At 39.4% G+C, this 24,204-nt stretch overlaps 1 long non-coding RNA gene across 2 annotated transcripts in view; it reads right to left on the bottom strand.

Annotated features, from left to right (window-relative positions):
* Positions 1–24,204, bottom strand: part of LOC122452157 — a 96,675-nt gene that overhangs the window by 57,898 nt on the left and 14,573 nt on the right. The window contains exons 2-3 of one of the 2 annotated variants that reach the window (XR_006272608.1): positions 4,068–4,180; positions 1,540–1,610 (exon numbers count right to left, since the gene is read on the bottom strand). This is a non-coding gene — a long non-coding RNA (uncharacterized LOC122452157). Of the gene's footprint in view, positions 1–1,539; positions 1,611–2,943; positions 3,278–4,067; positions 4,181–24,204 lie in introns of those variants that run through there. The other variant, XR_006272607.1, reaches the window with a different exon arrangement.

The following is a 24,204-nucleotide window of genomic DNA, read 5'->3' as shown; positions in this document are numbered from 1 at the left end:
GGCTGAACTTGTGTTCATCCATCCTCTTTAGAGGAGGAAGGAGATGAAAACAGAGCTTTGGCTTAGAGGAACCTAATCAAAAGGAAATGTTCAATCAAAAAAAAAAAAACAAAAAGGGAAAACTCTAAAACACATGATCCTGTTCAGTAAAAGAGACCCATGAGTCCTCCTGCTTATTTTGACCTTCTATTAAATTGCCACGGTCTCTTGATTTTTCCCAGATCACTCTTCTCCCAGGATGCACAGTTGCTGCTACTCTACTTACCATGCTTTCTATGTGACTTTGTTCTTGATTAAAAGTTAACTCTGTTAGAGGATGGACAATCCTGGGTAAACTATGCTATTATATTTATTCACTAATCATTTGTCTTAATGAAAATCAAATATACAAGATCTGATAATACTGAATTCTTACTATTTAAATACAGCCACTATCAATAATATCATATTTTCTATCAATATTAGCTTTTCTATACAGGCTGTGCATGTCCACAGAGTCAGTGTCTCTCCATACTCACAAGGACCGTACATTTCGTGAGACAGTTACTTATAGTAAGCACAGAGTAAGCTCTGACTGTCTGTAATCCAGGTGGGAGATTTCAGTAAGAGTCATGCTCGCCAGGCTAACAATCAAGTTTTATTTTGAGTTCTTTGTTGCCACTATCCCTTGAGTGTGTGCTGCAGGAATTGATCACTTGAAAGGTAATGTTGCCCAATGCGATGACACATCTTCCCCGTTCTTATCTGTTTATGCAGTGACACGTGCACTGATGGATGAGACCTGTATTGTCTACATGAAGCTACACAGCTCTCTGTAAGTTGACAGAAGGATGCAGGTCTCGAGGTGACTCCCACACTAATGCCTGGGCCAAAAGTCAACTGTTAATCTGCCCATAGCTTCCCTGGGTTATGTGGGCAGATCAGTCTCTTGCTCTGTGCTCCCAGCCCTCGCCCGCTGTAGGCACCTGGAATCAGGGCTCCTCTCCAACCAGAGCCGGGAAGAGAACCCCACCTTCGTCAGCTAGATTGTTCCTCAGCAGAGGGAGGTCCCTGCATGCAAATTGCTTTCCTTGGCTCTACCATGCCCCTGAGATCAGAGAGCAGACAGCAGTGTGCGGGTGCGAGCATCTGTGTGCTGTGCACACAAGTCTTTCATTCTCTTTTTGCTCTCAGAAAACCAAAGGGATTTGCTGTTGAGTCCACAGCCCCAAGAGAAAACAGAGAGGATGCCTGTGGGAAAGGCACGAGCTTCTCCCGAAATACCTCTCAAGCCCATTGTGACCAGCAATTAGAACATTTTATTTCAAGGAAAGTTTTCTTCTTAGGAATGTGCTCCCAACCGCAGTTTCTAATTGATGTTGTCATTTTTTTAAAAAATGTCCTTTTGAATAAATTATCTGCTGGGAGACTCAACATTCATCCACCGAATTAAACACTGTATGTCTCAGTTGTCTTGAATAGAGAAATTTTATCTGAACTCAACTGAAAAATAAAGACATAAAGCAACACTTTTACCTCAGATAAATAATTGACACTTACCAAGGAGGTGGGCAGAGACTCTTCCTCCAACTTTCAATTGGATAGCTCCTCCAGCTGGTCTTCAGGGAGCTCTAGGAGGACATAGAGGAATTGTCAGGACACCTGTGATGCTGATTGCAAAGACCTTGCTAATGTGGACACATGGGGGCAGTGTATGGGTGTGGGTGGTTAATAAGTGTGGGTTGAGATCAATTGGACAACCTTCCTGGTGGGTGGAGGAAAGCAATGGAAATGTACATTTCAGGAATGAGACAGAAAACCTTTAGTTTTCTAGCTAAGGGGAACCTGATCAACTTGAAATTGTCAGTATGACAAAGAGAAGCACTAAAAATCACATGATGTTTCAATAGTCATGTACAGTTGTGAGACTTGGACCATAAAGAAGGCTGAGTGCCAAAGAATAGATGCTTAGAACAATGGTGCTGAAGAGACTCTGCAGAGTCCCTTGGACAGCAAGGAGATCAAACCAGTCAATCCCAAAGGAAGTCAACCCTGAATAATCATTGGAAGGACTGATGCTGAAGCTCCAATACTTTGACCACCTGATGTGAGGAGCAGACTCACTGGAAAAGCCCCTGAGGCTGGGAAAGATTGAGGGCAGAGGAAAGCGGGGGTACAGAGAATGAAATGTTTGGATGGCATCATTGACTCAGTGGACATGAATTTGAGCAAACTCCAGGAGACAGTGAAGGACAGGGAAGCCTGCTGTGCTGCTGTCCATGGGCTCATGTGAGTCAGACGCAACTTAGCAATTGAGCACTCTGATCAAAATATATTGCATTTATTCTTTTCATAATTTGTAAGAATTAAAACATTCCATAGCATTTTCTACTTTCATGATGTTGTGTACTTATCAACATCGTCTACATCTAAATCTTTGTCATCAGATCCAACATAACCTCTGTACCCATTAAGTCATAATCCACCTTCCCTCTTGCCTCCTGGCTTTGGTAATTTCTATTTCTCTTTTGGTAATTTCTAATTTCTACTTTCAGTTTCCATGAGTTTACCTATTCTATGTACGTTAAAGCAGTGAAATCATGCAATATTTGCCATTCTGTGCCTGCCTTATTTCACTAACCATAATATATCTTTGCATCATTTGGGCCATTTATTTTGTAGCATATTTCAATCCTTAATTCATTTTTGTTGTTGAATAGTATTCCATTCTGTGTATATATTTCATTATTCATTCATCACACAATGGTCTTTGGGTCATTTCTGTCTCTTGACTACTCAGAATACACCATGAGCGTTAATGTACCGATTTCTATAAGTTACCATAATGGTGATAAACAACAATTTTAATATTTAAAATATTGTTATTGAAAAGTATGTGTGGGGGGTCTGGCTGCTCGCCACTCAAAAGCCAATAAGCAGGCCAGGTTGGTAGAAAGGAAAGTTTGATTTATTTCAGATGCTGGCAACTGGGGCGAGGGGAATGGTGGCAGACAGCTTCCAAAGGCCGACTCCACTACTCCCACCCCCGACAAGGGGGTGAGAGCCGTTATGGACAGAGTGGGAGGGGAGGTTACATGTAGAAACAGCACAGTCATCCTCAAACTGGTCATCAGCAGTCTGACTAGCATCGTCTTGGTTGTTTCAGGCAATTAATCTTCAGTTCTGGGGTGTGCTTGTTCCCATTTCCTTGTGGTCAGTTCTCAGAATCGTGACAGCTCAATTCCTGGATATAGTCTGGTCTTCATGTAGTTAACTTCCTCACCTGGTGTTTTGGTATCTGTAAGACAGCTCGCAGGATATGGCTCAGAACATTATCTACAGCCCTTGAGAAAGAACTAAAGGTCCTTGACTGTGCTTCATGACTACATTATTATTATTTAGTCTCCTTTTATTGTTTTCCTTTGTTTCAGTATTTTTGTCTTCTCTGGTTAAACTTGTCTCTGGTTAAAGTTTTCCACAGGCAAAAGGCAGGCAGAGAAAAGGGACAATGGGTGGGGGGGGGGGGTGGGTGGGCAATGAACAGACGGTCCTGCTCAATTTCAGTATCATTGAATGTAACAACACAAAGTGAGAATCTTAGGTGAACTATGGATTTAATTACTAAAAATATATTCTCTCCCTAATCGCAATAAACGTACCTTACATATGTTATCAGTTAGTAACATATGTTAGCTGAAACTGGAGTGATAGTATATAGGAATTGTCTATATTGCCTATACACTTTTTATGTCAATGTAATCCTGTTCTAAATAAAACCTAATTATTTAAAGCATTCTTGAAACACGACTTCATGGAGAAACATATCACATCTAATGTTAAAAAATTAGCTAATGTCAAAACCATAGCTAGAGATGATATTCACTCTTAAACACAAAGCAAATACTGAACTTTAAAGGCATCTTTCCTTCCATAGCTAAAACAGTACCGATTGATGTCAGATCAGTTTGAAAACGTGAAATAAAAGAAGAACATTGCTTAATATTTCAATTTTTTTCTTAAATATGAGGCACTGAACATATTAAAATAATTATTCTTGAGTGAACTTAATCAGAAAATTTCCACAGTACCTTCAACTGGGTCACCCATTTTGGTGGCCAACTATGAACCCTCTTGACTCAGCTGGTGGTTGATATTCTTGACTTCTGAGGAATGGTTCTTCTTGCCTTCTGGGCAAAGCATCCTGTGAAATGCATTAAAATGGAGAGAGCTGTTGACATCTTGCTGGCAGAGGACCACATGGGAACTAATAATCATTGATCCACAATTGAATCCTCTGGTCCCCTTCTTCACCAGATGCCTAGCAGGGCCTCCTGAATCCAAGGTGGACTGAGGAAGATCTGCAGTTTGATGTACACTGAAAACACCTACAGACTGTCTGTGCAGACAAACATCTCTATTTAACTGAGACCTAGAAGCTCAGCAGAGCATGGTGACCATGCCTGATGGACCAGATTCAGATCCTGTTCAGGAGAAGCAGGTACTTGGGAAAGACGTATGGATCCCTCTTTGTCTCAGTTCCCTGTGCTGAGCTGGAGAAAAGTTAATATGGCCTAATTTTCATATTATGAGGCCCAGAATGAGTAAATATGGGTAAAATACTAGAAAAATAAAGGAGGGACCTCCCTGGCGTCCAGTGGGTAAGAATCTGCCTCACAATGCAGGGGACAGGGGTTTGAGTTCAGGTCAGGAAACTAAGGTCCCACAGGTCTCGGGGCAACCAAGCCCACAAGTTGCAACTACTAAACCCAAATGCCACAACTAGAGAGTCAATGCACTGCAACAAAGGATCTGTATGATGCAATGAAGATCCCATGTGCCACAACTAAGACCCGATGCAGACAAATAAACAAATATAGACAGACAAATAAATAAATATAGATAGACAAATAAATAAGTAGAAAAGTAAAGGACTGTGCTTCATGAGTGCTCTGTAAGTGTTCAGTCTTGAACCATGTCAAGAATAAGGTGCATCTGGTGGTTGAAAGCAGAGAGGGCATTTGGATGGCACCAATAAGTGGGGATGGAAACTTACTCTTCAGCTTTTTCACAGAAACAAAGCTTTACAGCTCATGGAGAGTATCTATTATCATGTCCTCTGACACCCAGCCCTGCTGTGGAGGAAGCAGGGACACAGTGGGGGCTGTAACCTATATGTTACAGTAGAGGGTGTTAAAATTTAGGGAGATCAAGTGACTTTTCAAGAGCACACAGTGATGTGATGGCTATGGGACAGGATTGTAGATAGTTCCCTGAAGACACAGATGCCTTCACCCCTGAGATGTTTGCTGATCCCCTGAGCCAGGAGCTTTCTCCCTTCAAATTCTCCTGCCCCTAGTTTTCTGTGGATGAGTGATGCCCTGGGGAAGATGTCTGAGTCTAAAAGGAGCTCCAATCCCCCTCCTACCATTTGTCTCTATATTTCAATTCCTGATCCAAAACACAAGTTTCTTCTGAGCAAAGCCCCTCAGAAAGACCACAGGATCCCAACTCTGTCCATCCTCCCCAGCCTCTTTGCATGTTCAACCATCTCACAAGCAAACTTCTCAAAGCCCAGGTCACCTTGCTGAGTGGCCAGTGGTCTGTTTGGCCACCAAGTTGGCTCAGAGCTCAGAACCTTCTAAACCAAAGGCTGTGTGATGGCTCTACAAATAATTAGTTTCCCTCCACTGGCCAAGTCTGGATGAGCAGTTAAAGTGCACTAGCTGGGGAGGTGGCCCTCTGTGCTGGGTTGTGGTGACTTACGTCTGTGGTGCTCAAAGTCTCACAGTGGATATGAGCACTGATTTGAGCAGCTTGGACCAAGCACTAGCTAAAAATGGGCAGGAGCTCAAGTCTTTCCTCACTAAAACTCTGACTCTATCAACTACTCATCATAATGTAGACCTTGTAGTGGAAGACAGCAGAGCCCCATATTCATTTGAAAATCATCTCTATACTCACAGCCTGGAGACAGCACCCCGATTCTCCTTGAGGACTAACAGGCAGACCGTCCTTCCCTCAGTGACCAAATGTTCATCCTACTAACCCAGCAGCACTGCCCCATCTTAACAAAATCCCTAGACATGTGAACATGTAAGTTTGTGCTTAGTTGCTCAGTCGTGTCAGACTCTTTGTGACTCCATGGACTGCAGTCCACCAGGCTCCCCTGTCCATGGGGACTCTTCAGGCAGGAATACTGGGGTGGGTTGCCATGCCCTCATCCAGGGTATCTTTCAGGGTTTGAACCCAGGTCTCCTCATTTCAGGCAGATTCCTTACTGTCTGAGTCACCAGGGAAAGCTTGGCAACAGCTGAGCAGTGATCCTGTCCACATCTACCCATGGAAATTCCACCAGTAAATCTCCATTCTTTCCTTCTTAAAAGTCTCTGGATTTACACTGCTAGTACTTGTAGATTTGGGCAGCTACATTTAGAAGAGTTGAGCTGTAATTTCCTTTTCCTGTAATGTCTATTGTGTGAGAGACCTCACATTTCTCTTGCTTCAGGTCTTTCCATCTGTTCTCTGGTAGGGTGTGTACAAAACTGACACTGGGAAATTGTACAGATTTCTAAATTTGGGAAGATATTTAAGGCAGCAAACTAACTGAAGAATCAAAAAACATAAATTAAGAAATCAAACAAAACTATAAAATACATTTATAACTCAGTAGGTAAACTAGAGTGATTTCCAACTATTCTCTGGTGTGCTTAGTTACTCAGTTGTGTCTGAGTCTTGCAACCTAACAGACTATAACCTTTCAGACTCCTCTCTCCATGGAATTTTCCAGGCAAGAATACTGGAGTGGCAATAGATGCAGAAAAAGCCTTTGACAAAGGCTTTGACATCCATTTATGATAAAACTCTCCAGAAAGCAGGAATAGAAGGAACATATCTCACCATAATAAAAGCTATATATGACAAACCCACAGCAAGCATCACCCTCAAAGGTGAAAATTTGAAAGCACATCCTCTAAAATCAGGAAAAAGACAAGGATGCCCACTCTCATGACTACTACTCAACATAGTTTTGGAAGTTTTGGCCACAGCAATCAGAGAAGAAAAAGAAGGGAAAGGAATCCAGATAGGAAAAGAAGAAGTGAAACTCTCGCTGTTTGCAGATGACATGATCCTCTACATAGAAAACCCTAAAGACTCTACCAGAAAATTGCTAGAGCTAATCAATGAATATAGTAAAGTTGCAGGATATAAAATTAACACACAGAAATCCCTTGCATTCCTATACACTAACAATGAGAAAACAGAAAGAGAAATTAAGGAAACAATACCACTCACCATAGCAACAAAAAGAATAAAATACTTAGGAGTATATCTACCTAAAGAAACAAAACACCTATACATAGAAAACTATAAAACACTGATGAAAGAAATCAAAGAGCACACAAATAGATGGAGAAATATACCATGTTCATGGATTGGAAGAATCAATATTGTCAAAATGACTATACTACCCAAAGCAATCTATAGATTCAATGCAATCCCTATCAAGCTACCAACGGTATTTTTCACAGAACTGGAACAAATAATATCACAATTTGTATGGAAATACAAGAAACCTCGAATAGCTAAAGTAATCTTGAGAAAGAAGAATGGAACTGGAGGAATCAACCTGCCTGACTTCAGACTCTACTACAAAGCCACAGTCATCAAGACAGTATAGTACTGGCACAAAGACAGAAATACAGATCAATGGAACAGAATAGAAAGCCCAGAGATAAATCCATGAACCTATGGACACCTTATCTTTACAAAGGAGGCAAGGATATACAATGGAAAAAAGACAACCTCTTTAACAAGTGGAGCTGGGAAAACTGGTCAACTATTTGTAAAAGAATGAAACTAGAACACCTTCTAACACCACACACAAAAATAAACTCAAAATGGATTAAAGATTTAAATGTAAGACCAGAAACTATAAAACTCCTAGAGGAGAACATAGGCAAAACACTCTCTGACATAAATCACAGCAGGATCCTCTATGACCCACCTCCCAGAATATTGGAAATGAAGGAAAGAATAAACAAATGGGACCTAATTAAACTTAAAAGCTTTTGCACAACAAAAGAAACTATAAGCAAGGTGAAGACAGCCCTCAGATTGGGAGAAAATAATAGCAAATGAAGCAACAGACAAAGGATTAATCTCAAAAATATACAAGCAACTCCTGGAGCTCAATTCCAGAAAAATAAATGACCCAATCAAAAAATGGGCCAAAGAACTAAACAGACATTTCTCCAAAGAAGACATACAGATGGCTAACAAACACACGGAAAGATGTTCAACATCAGTTATTATCAGAGAAATGCAAATCAAAACAACAACAGGGTACCATTACATGTCAGTCAGGATGGCTGCTATCCAAAAGTCTACAAGCAATAGATGCTGGAGAGGGTGTGGAGAAAAGGGAACCTTCTTACACTGTCGGTGGGAATGCAAACTAGTACAGCTGCTATGGAGAACAGTGTGGAGATTTCTTAAAAAACTGGAAATAGAACTGCCATATGACCCAGCCATCCCACTGCTGGGCATACACACTGAGGAAACCAGATCTGAGAGAGAAACGTGCACCCCAACGTTCATCACAGCACTGTTTATAATAGCCAGGAAATGAAAGCAACCTAGATGTCCATCAGCAGATGAATGGATAAGGAAGCTGTGGTACATACACACCATGGAATATTACTCAGCCAATAAAAAAATTTATTTGAATCAGTTCTAATGAGATGGATGAAACTGGAGCCCAGTATACAGAGTGAAGTAAGCCAGAAAGATAAAGACCATTACAGTATACTAATGCATATATATGGAATTTAGAAAGATGGTAACGATAACCCTATATGCCAAACAGAAAAAGAGACAGATGTACAGAACAGACTTTTGGACTCTGTGGGAGAAGGTGAGGGTGGGATGTTTTGAGAGAACAGCATCGAAACATGTATATTATCAAGGGTGAAACAGATCACCAGCTCAGGTTGGATGCATGAGACAAGTGCGCAGGGCTGGTGCACTGGGAAGACCCAGAGGGATCAGGTGGAGAGGGAGGTAGGAGGGGGCATCGGGATGGGAATACATGTAAATCCATGACTGATTCATGTCAATGTATGGCAAAAACCACTACAATATTGTAAAGTAATTAGCCTCCAACTAATAAAAATAAATGGAAAAAAAAAAAGAATACTGGAGTGGGTTGTGATTTCCTTCTCCAGGGGATCTTCCCTACCCAGGAATCAAACCCAGGTCTCCTGCATTGCAGTCAGACTCTTTACCGACTGAGCTACAAAGGAAGCCCATTCTCTAGTAGGGTGTGTACAAAACTGGCACTAGGAAGTTGCACATTTTTCTAAATTTAGGAAGATATTTAAGGCAGCCAGCTGATGGATGAATTAAAAATAAAACTTAAGGAATAAAGCAAAGTATAAAATAGAGCTATAACTCAGTATATAAATCAGAGTGATGGAAATGAAAAAAAAAATGAGGAAGATACATCAGTAAAAGTCAAGCAGCCCATTTGAAGGACCAGCCTTCAGAGCATCAGTAGGAACCTAAATCCAGAACAACAGTTTAGGCTGGCCATTTCAAACCCTCGAGATTGACGGTGAGCTCTTCTCACTTGACACCGTATGTGAACCTCTCAGCTCACAAAGTGGCAGTTGGTACAGAAAGCAGAATGTGTTATCATATTAGGTGGTGACAATTCATCACAGGACTCTTAGAGATAACTGGACTCTGCACAGGACGAGTCCAACTGCTGCTGTGCAGAAAGTGCGATTCCATGGACAAAGCTGCTTGTTCAGAGCAAACATTTTATTTCAAAAATTGAATCTCATGCTCACACATTCCTCCCTGATTATGAAAATAATTTATATGAGAGAAAATGGCCTGCTCCCCAAAATACAGTTGATAGTGAACATTTCAGGGTGAGGAGGGTTGAAACTAACACACTGAGAATAAAAAGAGATTCTGTTCTTGATTAGAATATCATCTTGGTACTGATCACAAGTCTGTGTTCCTAACACACAGTGAGGCCAGACAACACCAAAACAGGAGCAGAGAAAGCCTTACTGCAGAGCCATACAAGAAAAAAGACAAAAAACAAACAAACAAACAACAAAACACCCTGAGCTCCCAGAAAGCTTTCAGCAAAGCCCTTTTCTAGGAAAGCTGAGGGAGTGGCCCGGTTAATTCTGGGGTCAGAGTCTCTGTTCTTGAGGTCAGGTCATGGTCAGGTCAGGATGTTCCTGTAAACCTCCACAAAACAAATGCTACTGTAAGTTCTGACAAGAACGGGTCAGGTCCCGGGCATTGCCCTCTACCTCTGGGGTCCAGGCCTAGGCCAGGAGGATGGGGTCCTGGGTGGGCAGGTGATCCTGCTGGGGTTCAGGAGGACACCCATCCAGCACCCAGTCTGGGTCCTCCCACCAGTGCCCGACCCTGGCTGAGGGGGCAGGTCTCAGCTGGCAGCACCTCAGAGACAGGTCCCAGACCCCACCCAGCCTTCATCTCTCAGGGCGCCTGGTGCCCAGGACCCAGTCGGGCCTCAGGCTCTTCATTTAAACTGGAGAGACACACTTGCAGCAAATACCAATCGAGTCAATCCCCAGTTAGCAACAATTACCCTCTTTGAGAGAGGTCCCAACCACAGAGGTGAGCCTGAACTAATGATGTGTAAGATCCTTGCATACCAACCTAACCTCCTGCCACCTCCTGGGGGTTGACAACCAATCAACACTAGACCAAGTGTGGAAACATGAATGGAGAGACAGAAGCTGGTGAACTCTTACCTTAATAGCCAGGGTCACATCCTCCAGCTGCCCAGGGCTCCGGGGACCACACTCATATCGACCTCTGCAGCTTACAGTCATGGAGGCAGGGATTGGGGAGAGGCTTCAGGCCTGGACCTGGACTGTGGGTGCCCATGAGAGGGCTCTGGGGCTCTGTAGGACACAATCCTCAAACTGTCCTGGGCCCCCATCTCACCCTCCTGCCCTGAGGCCTTGAGGGCCTGGATAGCACATGGAGAAGGCCTCTGTCTGACACTCACTGCAGTCTCCAGAGGACGGCTTCCAGGTTTCCCTTTGGAGGAACATGACCTCTAACCCCTGGGCTGATGTTCTCACTAAAGGTCTTGCAATATTAACTGTATGCCTGCCCCGCCCCATTATAATCTCCACACAATTCTACTACTCCTGAGTTACCAGACTTCCCTAAATGGTACTAAGTATAAGACAATCTCTTTATAAACAAAGTATTCTTTATCTCCTTATGAACTTGTATTCTTTATTTAGTGCCCTGTACATTCTTCTCAAGAAATCAAAATGGCTGTCTGAGGAGGCCTTAAAAAATAGCTGTGAAAAGAAGAGAAGCAAAAAGAAAAGGAGAAAAAGAAAGACATGCACATTTGAATGCAGTGTTCCAAAGAATAGCAAGGAGAGATAAGAAAGCCTTACTCAGTGATCAATGCAAAGAAATAGAGGAAAACAATAGAATGGGAAAGACTAGAGATCTCTTCAAGAAAAATTAGAGATACCAAGGGAACATTTCATTTAAAGATGGGCTTAATAAAGGACAGAAATGGTATGGACCTAACAGAAGCAGAAGATATTAAGAAGAGGTGGCAAGAATACAAAGAAGAACTATACAAAAAAGATCTTCACAACCCAGATAATCATGATGGTGTGATCTCTCACACTCATCTAGAGCAATCCATCATGGAATGTGAAGTCAAGTGGGCCTTGAAGAACAAAGCTAGTGGAGGTGATGGAATTCCAGGTGAACTATTTCAAATCCTAAAGGACGATGCTGTGAAAGTGCTGCACTCAATATGTCAGCAAATTTGGAAAACTCAGCAGTGGCCACAGGACTGGAAAAGGTCAGTTTTCATTCCAATCCCAATGAAAGGCAATCCCAAAGAATGCTCAAACTACCACACAATTGCAGTCATCTCACACACTAGCAAAGTAGTGCTCAAAATTCTCCCAGCCAGGCTTCAGCAATATGTGAACCGTGAACTTCCAGATGTTCAAGCTGGATTTAGAAAAGCCAGAGGAACCAGAGATCAAACTGCCAACATCTCCTGGATCATCAAAAAAGCAAGAGAGTTCCAGAAAAACATCTATTTCTGCTTTATTGACTATGCCAAAGCCTTTGTGTGGATCAAAATAACCTGTGGGAAATTCTGAAAGAGGTGGGAATACCAGACCACCTGACATGCCTTTTGAGAAACCTGTATGCAGGTCAGGAAGCAACAGTTAGAATTGGACATGGAACAACAGACTGGTTCCAAATTGGAAAAGGAGTATATCAAGGCTCTATACTATCACCCTGCTTATTTAACTTATATGCAGTGCACATCATGAGAAACGCTGGGCTGGAGGAAGCACAAGCTAGAATTAAGATTGCTGGGAGAAATATCAATAACCTCACATATGCAGATGACACCACCCTTATGGCAGAAAGTGAAGAAGAACTAAAGAGCCTCTTGATGAAAGTGAAAGAGGAGAGTGAAAGAGTTGGCTTAAAGCTCAACATTCAGAAAACTAAGATCATGGCATCCGGTCCCATCATTTTGTCGCAAATAGATGGGGAAACAGTGGAAACAGTTGCTGACTATTTTTGGGGGCTCCAAAATCACTGAAGATGGTGATTGCTGCCATGAAATTAAAAAACACTTACTCCTTGGAAGGAAAGTAATGACCAACCTAGACAGCATAATAAAAAGCAGAGACGTTGCTTTGCCAACAAAGGTCTGTCTATTCAAGGCTATGGTTTTCCCTGTAGTCATGTATAAATTTGATTGTTGGAGTATAATGAAAGCTGAGTGCCTAAGAACTGATGTTTTTGAACTGTGGTGTTGGAGAAGACGCTTGAGAGTCCCTTGGACTGCAAGGAGATCCAATCAATCCATCCTAAAGGCAATCAGTCCTGAATATTCATTGGAAGGATGGATGCTGAAGCTGAAACTCCAATACTTTGGCCACCTGATGCAAAGAACTGACTTATTTGAAAAGACCCTGATGCTGGGAAAGATTGAAGGTGGAAGAAGAAGGGGACAACAGAGGATGAGATGGTTGGAAGGCATCATTGACTCAATGGACATGAGTTTGAGTAAACTCCAGGAGTTGGTGATGGACAGAAAGGTCTGACGTGATGCAGTCCATGGGGATGCAAAGAGTTGGGCACGACTGAGTGACTGAACTTAACTGAACTAAGGAAATAACTCTGACATCAGACACAGTGTTATTTCACCTAGCATGCTATTCCATTATTCTACCAAGCCAGTTACTTCTTGTTGATAGACACACACTAATCTTTATAAATTCCGTATGATTATACATTGTCATAAAATGAGTTTGCTGGTCAAAGGTAATATTACATAGAATATGAAACAAGCATGGTAAGAGAGACAAGGGAAATTGATATATAAAAATGTTCTTTGCGTTTATTTTTGTGTATGGTGTTAGAAAGTGTTCTAGTTTCATTTTTTTACAAGTGGTTGACCAGTTTTTCCAGCACCACTTGTTAAAGAGGTTGTCTTTTTTGATTTGTATATTCTTGCCTCCTTTGTCATAGATAAGGTGTCCATAGGTTTGTGGATTTATCTCTGGATTTTCTATTCTGTTCCATTGATCTACATTTCTGTCTTTGTACCAGTACCATACTGTCTTGATGACTGTGGCTTTGTTGTATAGTCTGAAGTCAGGCAGGTTGATTCCTCCAGTTCCATTCTTCTTTCTCAAGATTACTTTGGCTATTCGAGGTTTTTTGTATTTCCATACAAATTGTGAAATTATTTGTTCTAGTTCTGTGAAAAATACCGTTGGTAGTTTGATAGGGATTGCATTGAATCTATAGATTGCTTTGGGTAGTATAGCCATTTTGACAATATTGATTCTTCCAATCCATGAACATGGTATATTTCTGCATCTGTTTGTGTCCTCTTTGATTTCTTTCATCAGTGTTTTATAGTTTTCTATGTATAGGTTTTTGTTTCTTTAGGTAGATATACTCCTAAGTATTTTATTCTTTTTGTTGCAATGGTGAATGGTATTGTTTCCTTAATTTCTCTTTCTGTTTTTTCATTGTTAGTGTATAGGAATGCAAGGGATTTCTGTGTGTTAATTTTATACCCTGAAACTTTACTATATTCGTTATTCAAAATGGATTAAAGACCTAAATGTAAGACCAGAAATATAAAACTCCTAGAGGAGAACATAGGCAAAACACTCTCCAACATAAATCACAGCAGGATCCTCTATGACCCACCTCCCAGAATATTGGAAATAAAAGCAAAAATAAACAAACGGGACCTAAATAAACTTAAAAGCTTTTGCACAACAAAGGAAACTATAAGCAAGGTGAAAAGACAGCCCTAGGATTGGGAGAAAATAATAGCAAATGAAGCAACAGACAAAGGATTAATCTCAAAAATATACATGCAACTCCTGCAGCTCAATTCCAGAAAAATAAATGACCCAATCTGCCGGGGTCCAGCCTCGGTAGGATCCAGGGGGCACCCTCAGGATGAACGGCGTCAGCGAGAGATAGAGAAGACACATGAGACCCGCCTTGATAGGGCCAAGTCTGCGAGGGAGAGAGAGAGAAAGAGAGAGAGAGAGAGAGAGAGAATGACCAGATGGGGGTGTTTGTAGGGTCTGGCAGAGTCTGGCAATGCTTTATATTTTACCATAGCTTTTATACCCTAAGTTAGTACATTTCTAAGGGGAAGATAGTTTAACATTAGGTCAGCTTGTCCTTCACAAAACCAGGGTGTTTTCTGCGTACTTGTTTGTTTATGAGGGTCTTGTACATTATCTTCCTGTCTTGGGACCTATTAACATTTTATGCAAGTCAGGTGAATGTAAACCTATTTTCTGTTTCTCTGGTAGCAGTCTCATAGGGGAACAGTACAGAGTAGAAGTATAACCTTGTTAACACAAAAATTAATCCTTCTGCAGAAGTTGTCAGTTGCGTTTATCTAAGAAGTTTACCCCACACTGACTCTGCGACTTTGGTGAGGCAGCTTCTGCCTAGCACTCCTGGCTGACAATTAACAGCCATCTCATTGTTACCACACTAGGACTAAGTTCTTATTTCTCTAGATCTTTAACTATATTAACAGTGGTTTCTATAGCACAACCTTAGCACATTAAATGCAAAAACACAGTAAGCAAAACACAGCAAGCAAACGTCAACTCAATAAATACTTCTATAATAATTTTTTCTTATATTTATTAATAAAACTCCTTCACCCCTCAAAAATGCTCTACGTCTATTAGGGCTTTTATATAATCAGGTTATTTATGCTATTTTATGATTAGAATATTATAAGCAATCATGCATATTAGTACCAAGGGCATAAATGCATTTGGCTAACAAACTACCAACAAAGGAGTTTAAATTAAAACACTCCTTTCACCCTAAATAATCTCATAAAATACCACCACCCAAAAAACTTATAGATTAAAGTTCTAAATTGATTCTTATTTGGAAAGAAATCTGGGAAGGCCTTCTGCCTATGTTACAGAAATTAGGAAGTAATCTATTAAAGCAAGCATCAGAAGAACAGATACCATCTTTAAGGTGAGTGCTGGGGGCAGCTTTGGGGCAGCTTTTCAGAATCCCTGAAAACCTGATCCACCTTGCCCATCAGGCTTTCTCCCCATGACCTTGTCATGGGTGGGATCTCATGTGCCGGCTTCCAGCACCAATCAAAAAATAGGCCAAAGAATTAAAGAGACATTTCTCCAAAGAAGACATACAGATGGCTAACAAACACATGAAAAGATGATCAACATCACTCATTATCAGAGAAATGCAAATCAAAACCACATTGAGGTACCATTACACGCCAGTCAGGATGGCTACTATCCAAAAGTCTACAAGCAATAAATGCTGGAGAGGGTGTGGAGAAAAGGGAACCCTCTTACACTGTTGGTGGGAATGCAAACTAGTACAGCCACTCTGGAGAACAGTGTGGAGATTTCTTTAAAAAAATGGAAATAGAACTGCCATATGACCCAGCAATACCACTTCTGGGCATACACACTGAGGAAACCAGATCTGAAAGAGACACGTGCACCTCAATGTTCATCGCAGCACTGTTTATAATAGCCAGGACATGGCAGCAACCTAGATGCCCATAAGCAGATGAATGGATAAGGAAGCTATGGTACATATACACCATGGAATATTACTCAGCCATTAAAAAGAATTCATTTGAATCAGTTCTAATGAGATGGATGAAACTGGAGCCCATTATACAGAGTGAAGTAAGCCAGAAAGATAAAGACCAATACAGTATACTAACGCATATATATGCAATTTAGAAAGATGGTAATGATAACCTTATGTGCAAAACAGAAAAAGAGACACAGATGTACAGAACAGACTTTTGGACTCTGTGGGAGAAGGTGAGGGTGGGATGTTTTGAGAGAACAGCATCAAAACATGTATATTATTTAGGGTGAAACAGATCACCATCCCAGGCTGGATGCAAGAGACAAGTGCTCAGGCCTGGTGCACTGGGAAGACCCAGAGGAATCGGGTGGAGAGGGAGGTGGGAAGGGGGATCGGGATGTGGAATACATGTAAATCCATGGCTGATTCATGTCAATGAATGACAAAACCCACTACAATATTGTAAAGTAATTAGCCTCCAACTAATAAAAATAAATGGAAAAAAAATGTTCTTTGCTACATGAATATATACTGCTTCTGATTACTTTTGCTGATATAAATTGAGTTAATTCACTAACCTAAGAGTTACATACCAGATGTCTGGGTCTATTGTGATTTGTTTCTGCAGTATACTAACTAGGAACTATGATTGGAATTAGTGTCAATTCCAAATTTAGTACATAAGAATAGTCATCTTCCAGAGCCTGTTTTACTTTGCACAGGCAAAAGGTGAACAGATATGATATATAAATTATTAATCCTGCATCTTTAAAATCCTTGATTTTTGCATTAATTTCTGAAATCTCTCAGGGATGCTCTATTGCATTTTCTCCCCTTTTGAATATAAGAGGATATAGATGAGAGACCCTCAATGGACATGAGTTTGAGCAAACTCCAGGAGATAGTGAAGGGCACAGAAGCCTGGCATGCTGCAGTCCATGGGGTTGCAGAGTAGGACACGACTTAACAACTGAACAACAACAAAGATGAGAGGCAATTCCAAGGACTTAGTATTCGGTTCTTCCTTTCATAATATTAATCTGTGGATCAAGGATCATTGTTGGAATTTTTCCAGTTTTCAAATTAGACCTTTTTTTCCCATACAGTCTGGAACTGAAAAACACTCTTAGTAGTGGTACAAGTCACAGCCCCACTGGACCATCTGGGAAGCAGTTTCACAGCAACACTCCATAAATCAAGAAACTTCACTTGTGGCTGGCGTTAACAGTTTTCAGGAATTGGTATCAGTAATACTTTATAACTGTGTGGAAATTAAAAATATTTTCCTTTTCTTAATAAATAGTCACTGTGTAAATGACTGTAAAACACTTGAAGGAAGATTCACTGTGGCTATATTACAGAGTCCTTCAAAGAGATCTTCTAGCCCCTCAATCAAGAGGATGCAGGTACAAACTAACTTTAATTTGGCAATGGAATAAAAAAAAAAATGTAATGCCTGTAGAGTCAACTGAGTCATTGCCCTCCAACAGACCTAGAATATTTTTCTACTTATGTGTGTTACATAGTACATTCATATATCACCCTATGATATACGGACCCTATAACAAATCATACACAAGAGTCTATTAACAGTACCCACTCCATCAGTGTATCTTATCAGTAACTAACCTAACTCCTCTTATTTCCTCAGACCATCAGTGCTCACATTGATCAAACCAACCAGAAGGCACAGAAGTCAGCTTGATACAGAATAAAGAGATTTATTTCTCAGGCTATATAAGAATAATGGAATACAAATTTGCAAAAAATACTATCCAGCTCAAATGTAAGAATCATCTTGATAACTGCATTTTCCATTTTAATTAAACATCTCTTCAATGATCCTTTTATACTTTATTCATTACAATGCTTTGATTATAATAGAAGAAGTTAAAATATATCATTTGTTTCATGTTCTATACTGAGAAGTATTATCAGATCTGTTTGATAGGAATAAATGTCACACAGAATACCAATATCATAGCTTGATATCCTGTCCTGGATGTGATTTTAAATTGCATAGAGGCAGCAAGATATTCTTTGACTCATCTCCTAGAGTAATGAATACAAAAACAAAAAGAAACAAATGGGGCCTAAATTAACTTTAGAAGCTTTTGCAGAGCAAAGGAAGCCATAAATAAGATGAAAAAACAACAGTTGGAATGGGAGAAAATATTTGAAAATTAAATCACTGACAAGGGATTCATTTCCAAAATATACAAATAGTTTATGCAGCTCAGTATCAAAAATAAATAAATAAATAAATGGGCAAAATATGTTACCAGACATTTCTCCAAATAAGACATACAGATGACCAACCAAGCCTGAAAAGATAATTTAAGATCTCTAATTATTAGAGAAATGCAAATCAAAATTACAATGAGGTATCACTTCACACCTGTCAGAATTGCCATCATCACAATAATCTATAAATTACATGTTGGAGAGGGTGTGGAGAAAAGGGCACCTTCCCACACTGGTGAGCCTATAAAATGATGCAGCCACTATGGAGAACAATATGGTGATTCCTCAAAAGAAAAAAAAAACTAAACTAAAAATAGAATTATGATATGACCCAGCAATCCCACTCCTGGGCATATATGTAGAGAAACCCATGATCCAAAAAGATACATGCACCTCATTGTTCAGTGCAACACTGCTCACAATAGCCAAGACAGGAAAGCATCCTAAACATCCATCAACAGATGGAAGGATAAAGAAGATGTGGTGCATGTATCCAATGGAATGTGACTCATCCAAAAAAGGAACAAAACTGTCATTTACAAGAGACATGGATGGACCTACAGACTATCATACAGGGTGAAGGAAGTATAGTCAGGAAGAGAATAATAAATACCTGGGACATCTGTAAAGTTGAATTTGAGAGGGAAATAAATGTATGGGAATGTATGTTTCTATGCATACATGTGCATGTATTAATATGTTAATGAGCAAGGGGTAAGCAGAGGTAGATACCTCTAATTTGATTGGTTTTTAGAAATCTAAACATACACAAAATGAGGGATGCTGGTCTGATGATAAAAACACGGAAATCTGAGCCTAAGTGCTGTTGGTAGTATGGCTTCTACCATGTTGATTCTCAGTTGATGAAGTGAATGAAGTCACCATATAAATGCGGTGAAAAACAGATGGAGAGAATATGCTTCTCTCCCCATTCTCCCTGCTTCCAGTAATCACTGTGGCGAAAGGATCCCATACAGTTGCCTGGTATCAATATTCATTCTAATTAAATCCACTTAACTAAGCTAAATATGAATATGTGCATTTATATACGGAGAGTAACAAGCTATTTTTAGGAGGTAATTAAATCGATATTCCTAATTACAATCACTCAACATTATTTCTACACTTTTAGGGAACTCACAATGTATTCTATTCCTTCTAATAGCTCTCTAAGAAGAGAAGTGACAATAAGACTCTGCCTTTGACTCTTAAATAACTATTTTTAGTCTTTGACTTGGTATGTTTTGTTAACTGCTACTTCTAATCAAAATGAAAAATTATATCATTTTAAATTAATCCTGAGTAATCAGAATGTATTTACAGAGAAAGTATTAGTCTCTACAGAACTGAGTTTCACAAAGAAGCCTACTTTTTTCCCTTTTCTTAAGTTATGTGAATAAATGTCATCTTCACAGTAGAAATGCAGACATAGCAGGATGAAAAGCATAACTTCTTCCTCTTTCGAATGTAGAAAATGATTTGTTTACCTCATTAGTAAAAGCAACTGAGTGAAACCAAACCGGATGTGCCTGGAAGATTCTGTGGGTGTGTTGCTCATGAACAGTACATATAGGGCAATGCAGTAGATGAAACAATTATTTCATTTGTATCACACTTTCTTAACGTGCATTAAGAACTGCATACAGATCTATATAAAGCATATCATTCATTTGGGCCTCATGAAATCCTTCCTAAGTTCTGAAAATGTATTAAAATACATTATAGATTCTACTGGGAAACAAATGAGACTGTATATGTGAAATTAAAAAGTATTATAATCATTAAACAAAATGTCTCAGGAATATAAATCTTGAATACTTACAAATTTTGCAAATTTGACAATTTTATCTACTTTCCAAATAGCAATGGGTAACAGAATTGCTATGTTCTCCATAATTAAATGGGATTTAATGTTTGTATATATAGTTTTAATATTGATTAAATTGTCATAAATTATGATAAATGTACATATCTATGCATTTATATACACATATGTTTACATTGATATGTGGTTTGTGGTTTTTATACTCATTTAATCAATTCAGTTCAGTTTAGTCACTCAGTCGTGTCTGACTCTTTGTGACCCCGTGGACTACATACAGCACGCCAGACTTCCTTGTCCATCACCAACTGCCAGAGCTTGCTCAAATTCATGTCATTCTATTCGGTGATGCCATCCAACTACCTCATCCTCTTCCACTCATCCCCTTCTCCCCCTGCCTTCAATCTTTCCCAGCATCAGGGTCTTTTCAAATGAATCAGTTCTTATCATCAGGTGACCAAAGTATTGGAGCTTCAGCTTCAGCATCAGTCATTCCAATGAGTATTCAGGACTGAATTCCTTTAGGATTGACTGGTTTGATCTGCTTGCAGTCCAAGGGATTCTCAAGAGTCTTCTCCAATGCCACAGTTCAAAATTTAATTGATAATTGTATTATTGAAATTGCTTTTGTAATTTTTAATTCTAGAAAGGAATATCGTTTAATACAAGCCTTCTAATGAACACAACAACAACAACAAAAAAACTAATATCTTGATTGTTTTAATTTCTAAGGGATCATCCTCAGAGATGACTGTGAAAACAATTTGCCCAAAACCCATCAGTGCTGTCCAGGGTGGGCAGGAGGTATTATGGATGTGGGAGAGGTCAGGACATGATGTCTGTCAAAATCATAACTGTATCATCATCATTAAATATCTATATATTATTTTTGAAATTAAGTAATTAAAATCCAGCAAAGAAACACCAGTTGTTCTTATTGACATTAGGACAGTGGATTCATGATTGTGAGACTTTAAGCATTTCTGACATCATTTAGAGACATGTCTTAAAAGTGGAGTAGATACTTAAAGACTCAATAAAACAACAGTTATTGGATTTTATATGAATTAATATTGGTTATGAGGTGATTATGAGTCACATAAGGGCTTATGTGTATCACCAAGTATGTATGCTGAAAATGTAGAACTGACATGCTAATCAGGGGTCAAGTATGGAAATTGTCAGAATCAATAAAAAAAAAAGAATAATCACAGATTAAGAATAAAGTATAGATCCATGAATAAGTAAAGCCAAACGAGAGAGATTCAATGAGCAGTGGGTTAGGTGTGAAATAATATAAAGAATTTTAGAAAAAATTTAAAAATGGCATTACATTTAGGAAGTGTTACCTAAACTGAGTGAGATATGGACTTTTTTCCTGTAAAATGATAACAGTTGTTGTTATAACTCAGTATCTTGTGTAATTTTGTGGATGAAGTGTAGAGACAGCAGATATGCAGAATGAGGTACAAAAGAAATAGTCTATAGAAATCTCACACTAAAATCTTGTTTTAGAGATAACATGGGGATGAGAACACACAGGTAATGTGGAGAAAGTAAATGAAAGTATGGAAAGATGAATCAAAATGTGATACTTGTCCCAGAGTAACAGAAAAAAGACAGAACATTAAGGAAGCTTACATAGGAGAAATCAGTTTATTCCAACTGATAAATGAAATGTCAATAGAAAATTTGTTGTTAGGTTACTTGCAGAATGTAAGGTGAGCAGGAAGAAATCCATATACCAACAAGATTTAAGAAACTGGGGTAGATATCAGGGTTTTGATCCAAGGGCTAGACATCTAGCAAAGATACAGTCCTGAAAAACGAATATTGTACACTAAATAATATTTTGTTTAAATTCAGTTGCTCAGTCGTGTCTGACTCTTTGTGACCCCATGGAATGCAGCATGCCGGGCTTCCCTGTCCATCACCAACTCCCAGAAACTATTCAAACTTATGTTCATCAAGTTTGTGATGCCATACAACCACCTCATCCTCTATTGTCCCCTTGTCCTCCTGCCTTCATCCTTTCCCAGCATCAGGGTCTTTTCAAATGAGTCAGTTCTTCACATCAGGTGGTCAAAGTATTGGGGTTTCAGCTTCAGCAACAGTCCTTTCAATGAATATTTAGGACTGATTTCCTTTAGGATTGACTGGTTGGATCTCACTACAGTCCAAGGGACTCTCAAGAGTCTTCTCCAACACCACAGTTCAAAAGCATCACTTCTTTAGTGCTCAGATTTCTTTATGGTCCAACTCTCACATCCATAAATGACTACTGAAAAAAACATAGCTTCAAGTAGATGGACCTTTGTTGGCAAAGTAATGTCTCTGCTTTTTAATATACTGTCCAGGCATGCCAGTACAAATGAAAATGCATTATAAACAGTAAAGGTAAAAGGGACAAAAGTTGAAATACTTAACAATTAAAAAATAAGTTATGTAGGAGATAGAGATGACAACAGAAAAGATAGGAACAGAAGATCTTGCATAAATATAGTAAGATGCTTGAAAAGGGAAAACTGCCAAAGGAACAGAACAGGTACTAAAACTAATTCAGTAGAACTTTCTAAAATAAAACAAGATTTAAAACTGCATATTAAGAGAGCAGTATTTACATGATCATACTGAGCAAGAACAGCAGACACTAAAACATTCTAGTCAATTATTGGATTCATGAAAAAGAAAAAAAAATATTTTGAATATTTAGGCAAAAATCTAAGGTACAAATTGAAGGGGCCCCCACTGCTAAAATTGGAACACCATCAAATTTAATAAACATAAAACTTATAATAGTTTAAATTTGTTAATTAAAAATGTATTAGAAAAATAAACAAGTGAGTAGCCTTCTAGGTTCATTGGAAGGACTAATTCAACAGAGCACGAGATGGTTGAATAACATCATTGACTCAATGAGAGTTTGCGCAAGCTCCAGGAGATGACGAAGGACAGGGAAGCCTGGCATGCTGCAGTCCATGGGCTTGCAAAGAGTTGGATACGAATGCTGAAGATCCAAAACCTTGGCCACCTGATGCAAAAAGCAGATTCATTGAAAAAGCCCGTGATGCTGGGAATGATTGAAGTCAGGAGGAGAAGGAGACAACAGAGGATGAGAGATGGTTGGGTGGCATCACCAAGTTAACGGACATGGGTTTGAGCAAGCTCTGGGAGATGCTTAAGGATAGGGAAAGCTGGGGAGCTGCAGTTCATGGGGTTGCAAAGAGTTGGACACAATTTATCAACTGAACAACAACAAAACTTCTCTGATGACAGAGAATCAATTCATTGTCTTGAAAGTTGGGTAATTCCAGAAAAGAAACCAGCATTTATCCTGCCATTTGTATATGAGTTACATTGTTGCATAGCGAACAGCCAAAGAGTGGATGAAGAAAGCATATCCTTGTTAATATAGCTAATAAATAAAACCACAGAATTTGAATATAATAATTTTTACTTGTTACATAAATTAATGGACAGGGCACTGCACATCAGTAGCTGAGCACAAAGAGAAAAACCCGAGTATCACCCACCTCGTGATGAAAGAACATTGCAAAACTGCCCATCTGGCCACACAGTTGCAAGTGGACAGCCTGCAAGTGATAAGGAAAACACCGGGATGTGTTGGACTGCAGGAGGGTTACAGAATCTGCGAAATCAAGAGCACTGGAAACTTCAGTATTAAATGTCCCCATTTCTTCTTCAGATAAAATTTAAGGAAACACCAGGCATGAGTAAGAGGAAATTCTTTAATGGAAATCATAGCATGGGAGTAAAACAATAATGATAATAGACAGCCCAGAGATAAATCCACGCACCTAAGGACACCTTATATTTGACAAAGGAGGCAAGAATATCCGATGGAGAAAGACAATCTCTTTAACAATTGGTGCTAGGAAAACTGGTCAACCACTTGTAAAAGAATGAAATGAAAACACTTTCTAACATCATACACAAAAATAAAC

The sequence above is a fragment of the Cervus canadensis genome, chromosome 13 (genome assembly GCF_019320065.1).
Source record: "Cervus canadensis isolate Bull #8, Minnesota chromosome 13, ASM1932006v1, whole genome shotgun sequence".
NCBI classification, from domain to species: Eukaryota; Metazoa; Chordata; class Mammalia; order Artiodactyla; family Cervidae; genus Cervus; species Cervus canadensis.
This window is presented reverse-complemented; position numbering and strand designations above follow the sequence as displayed.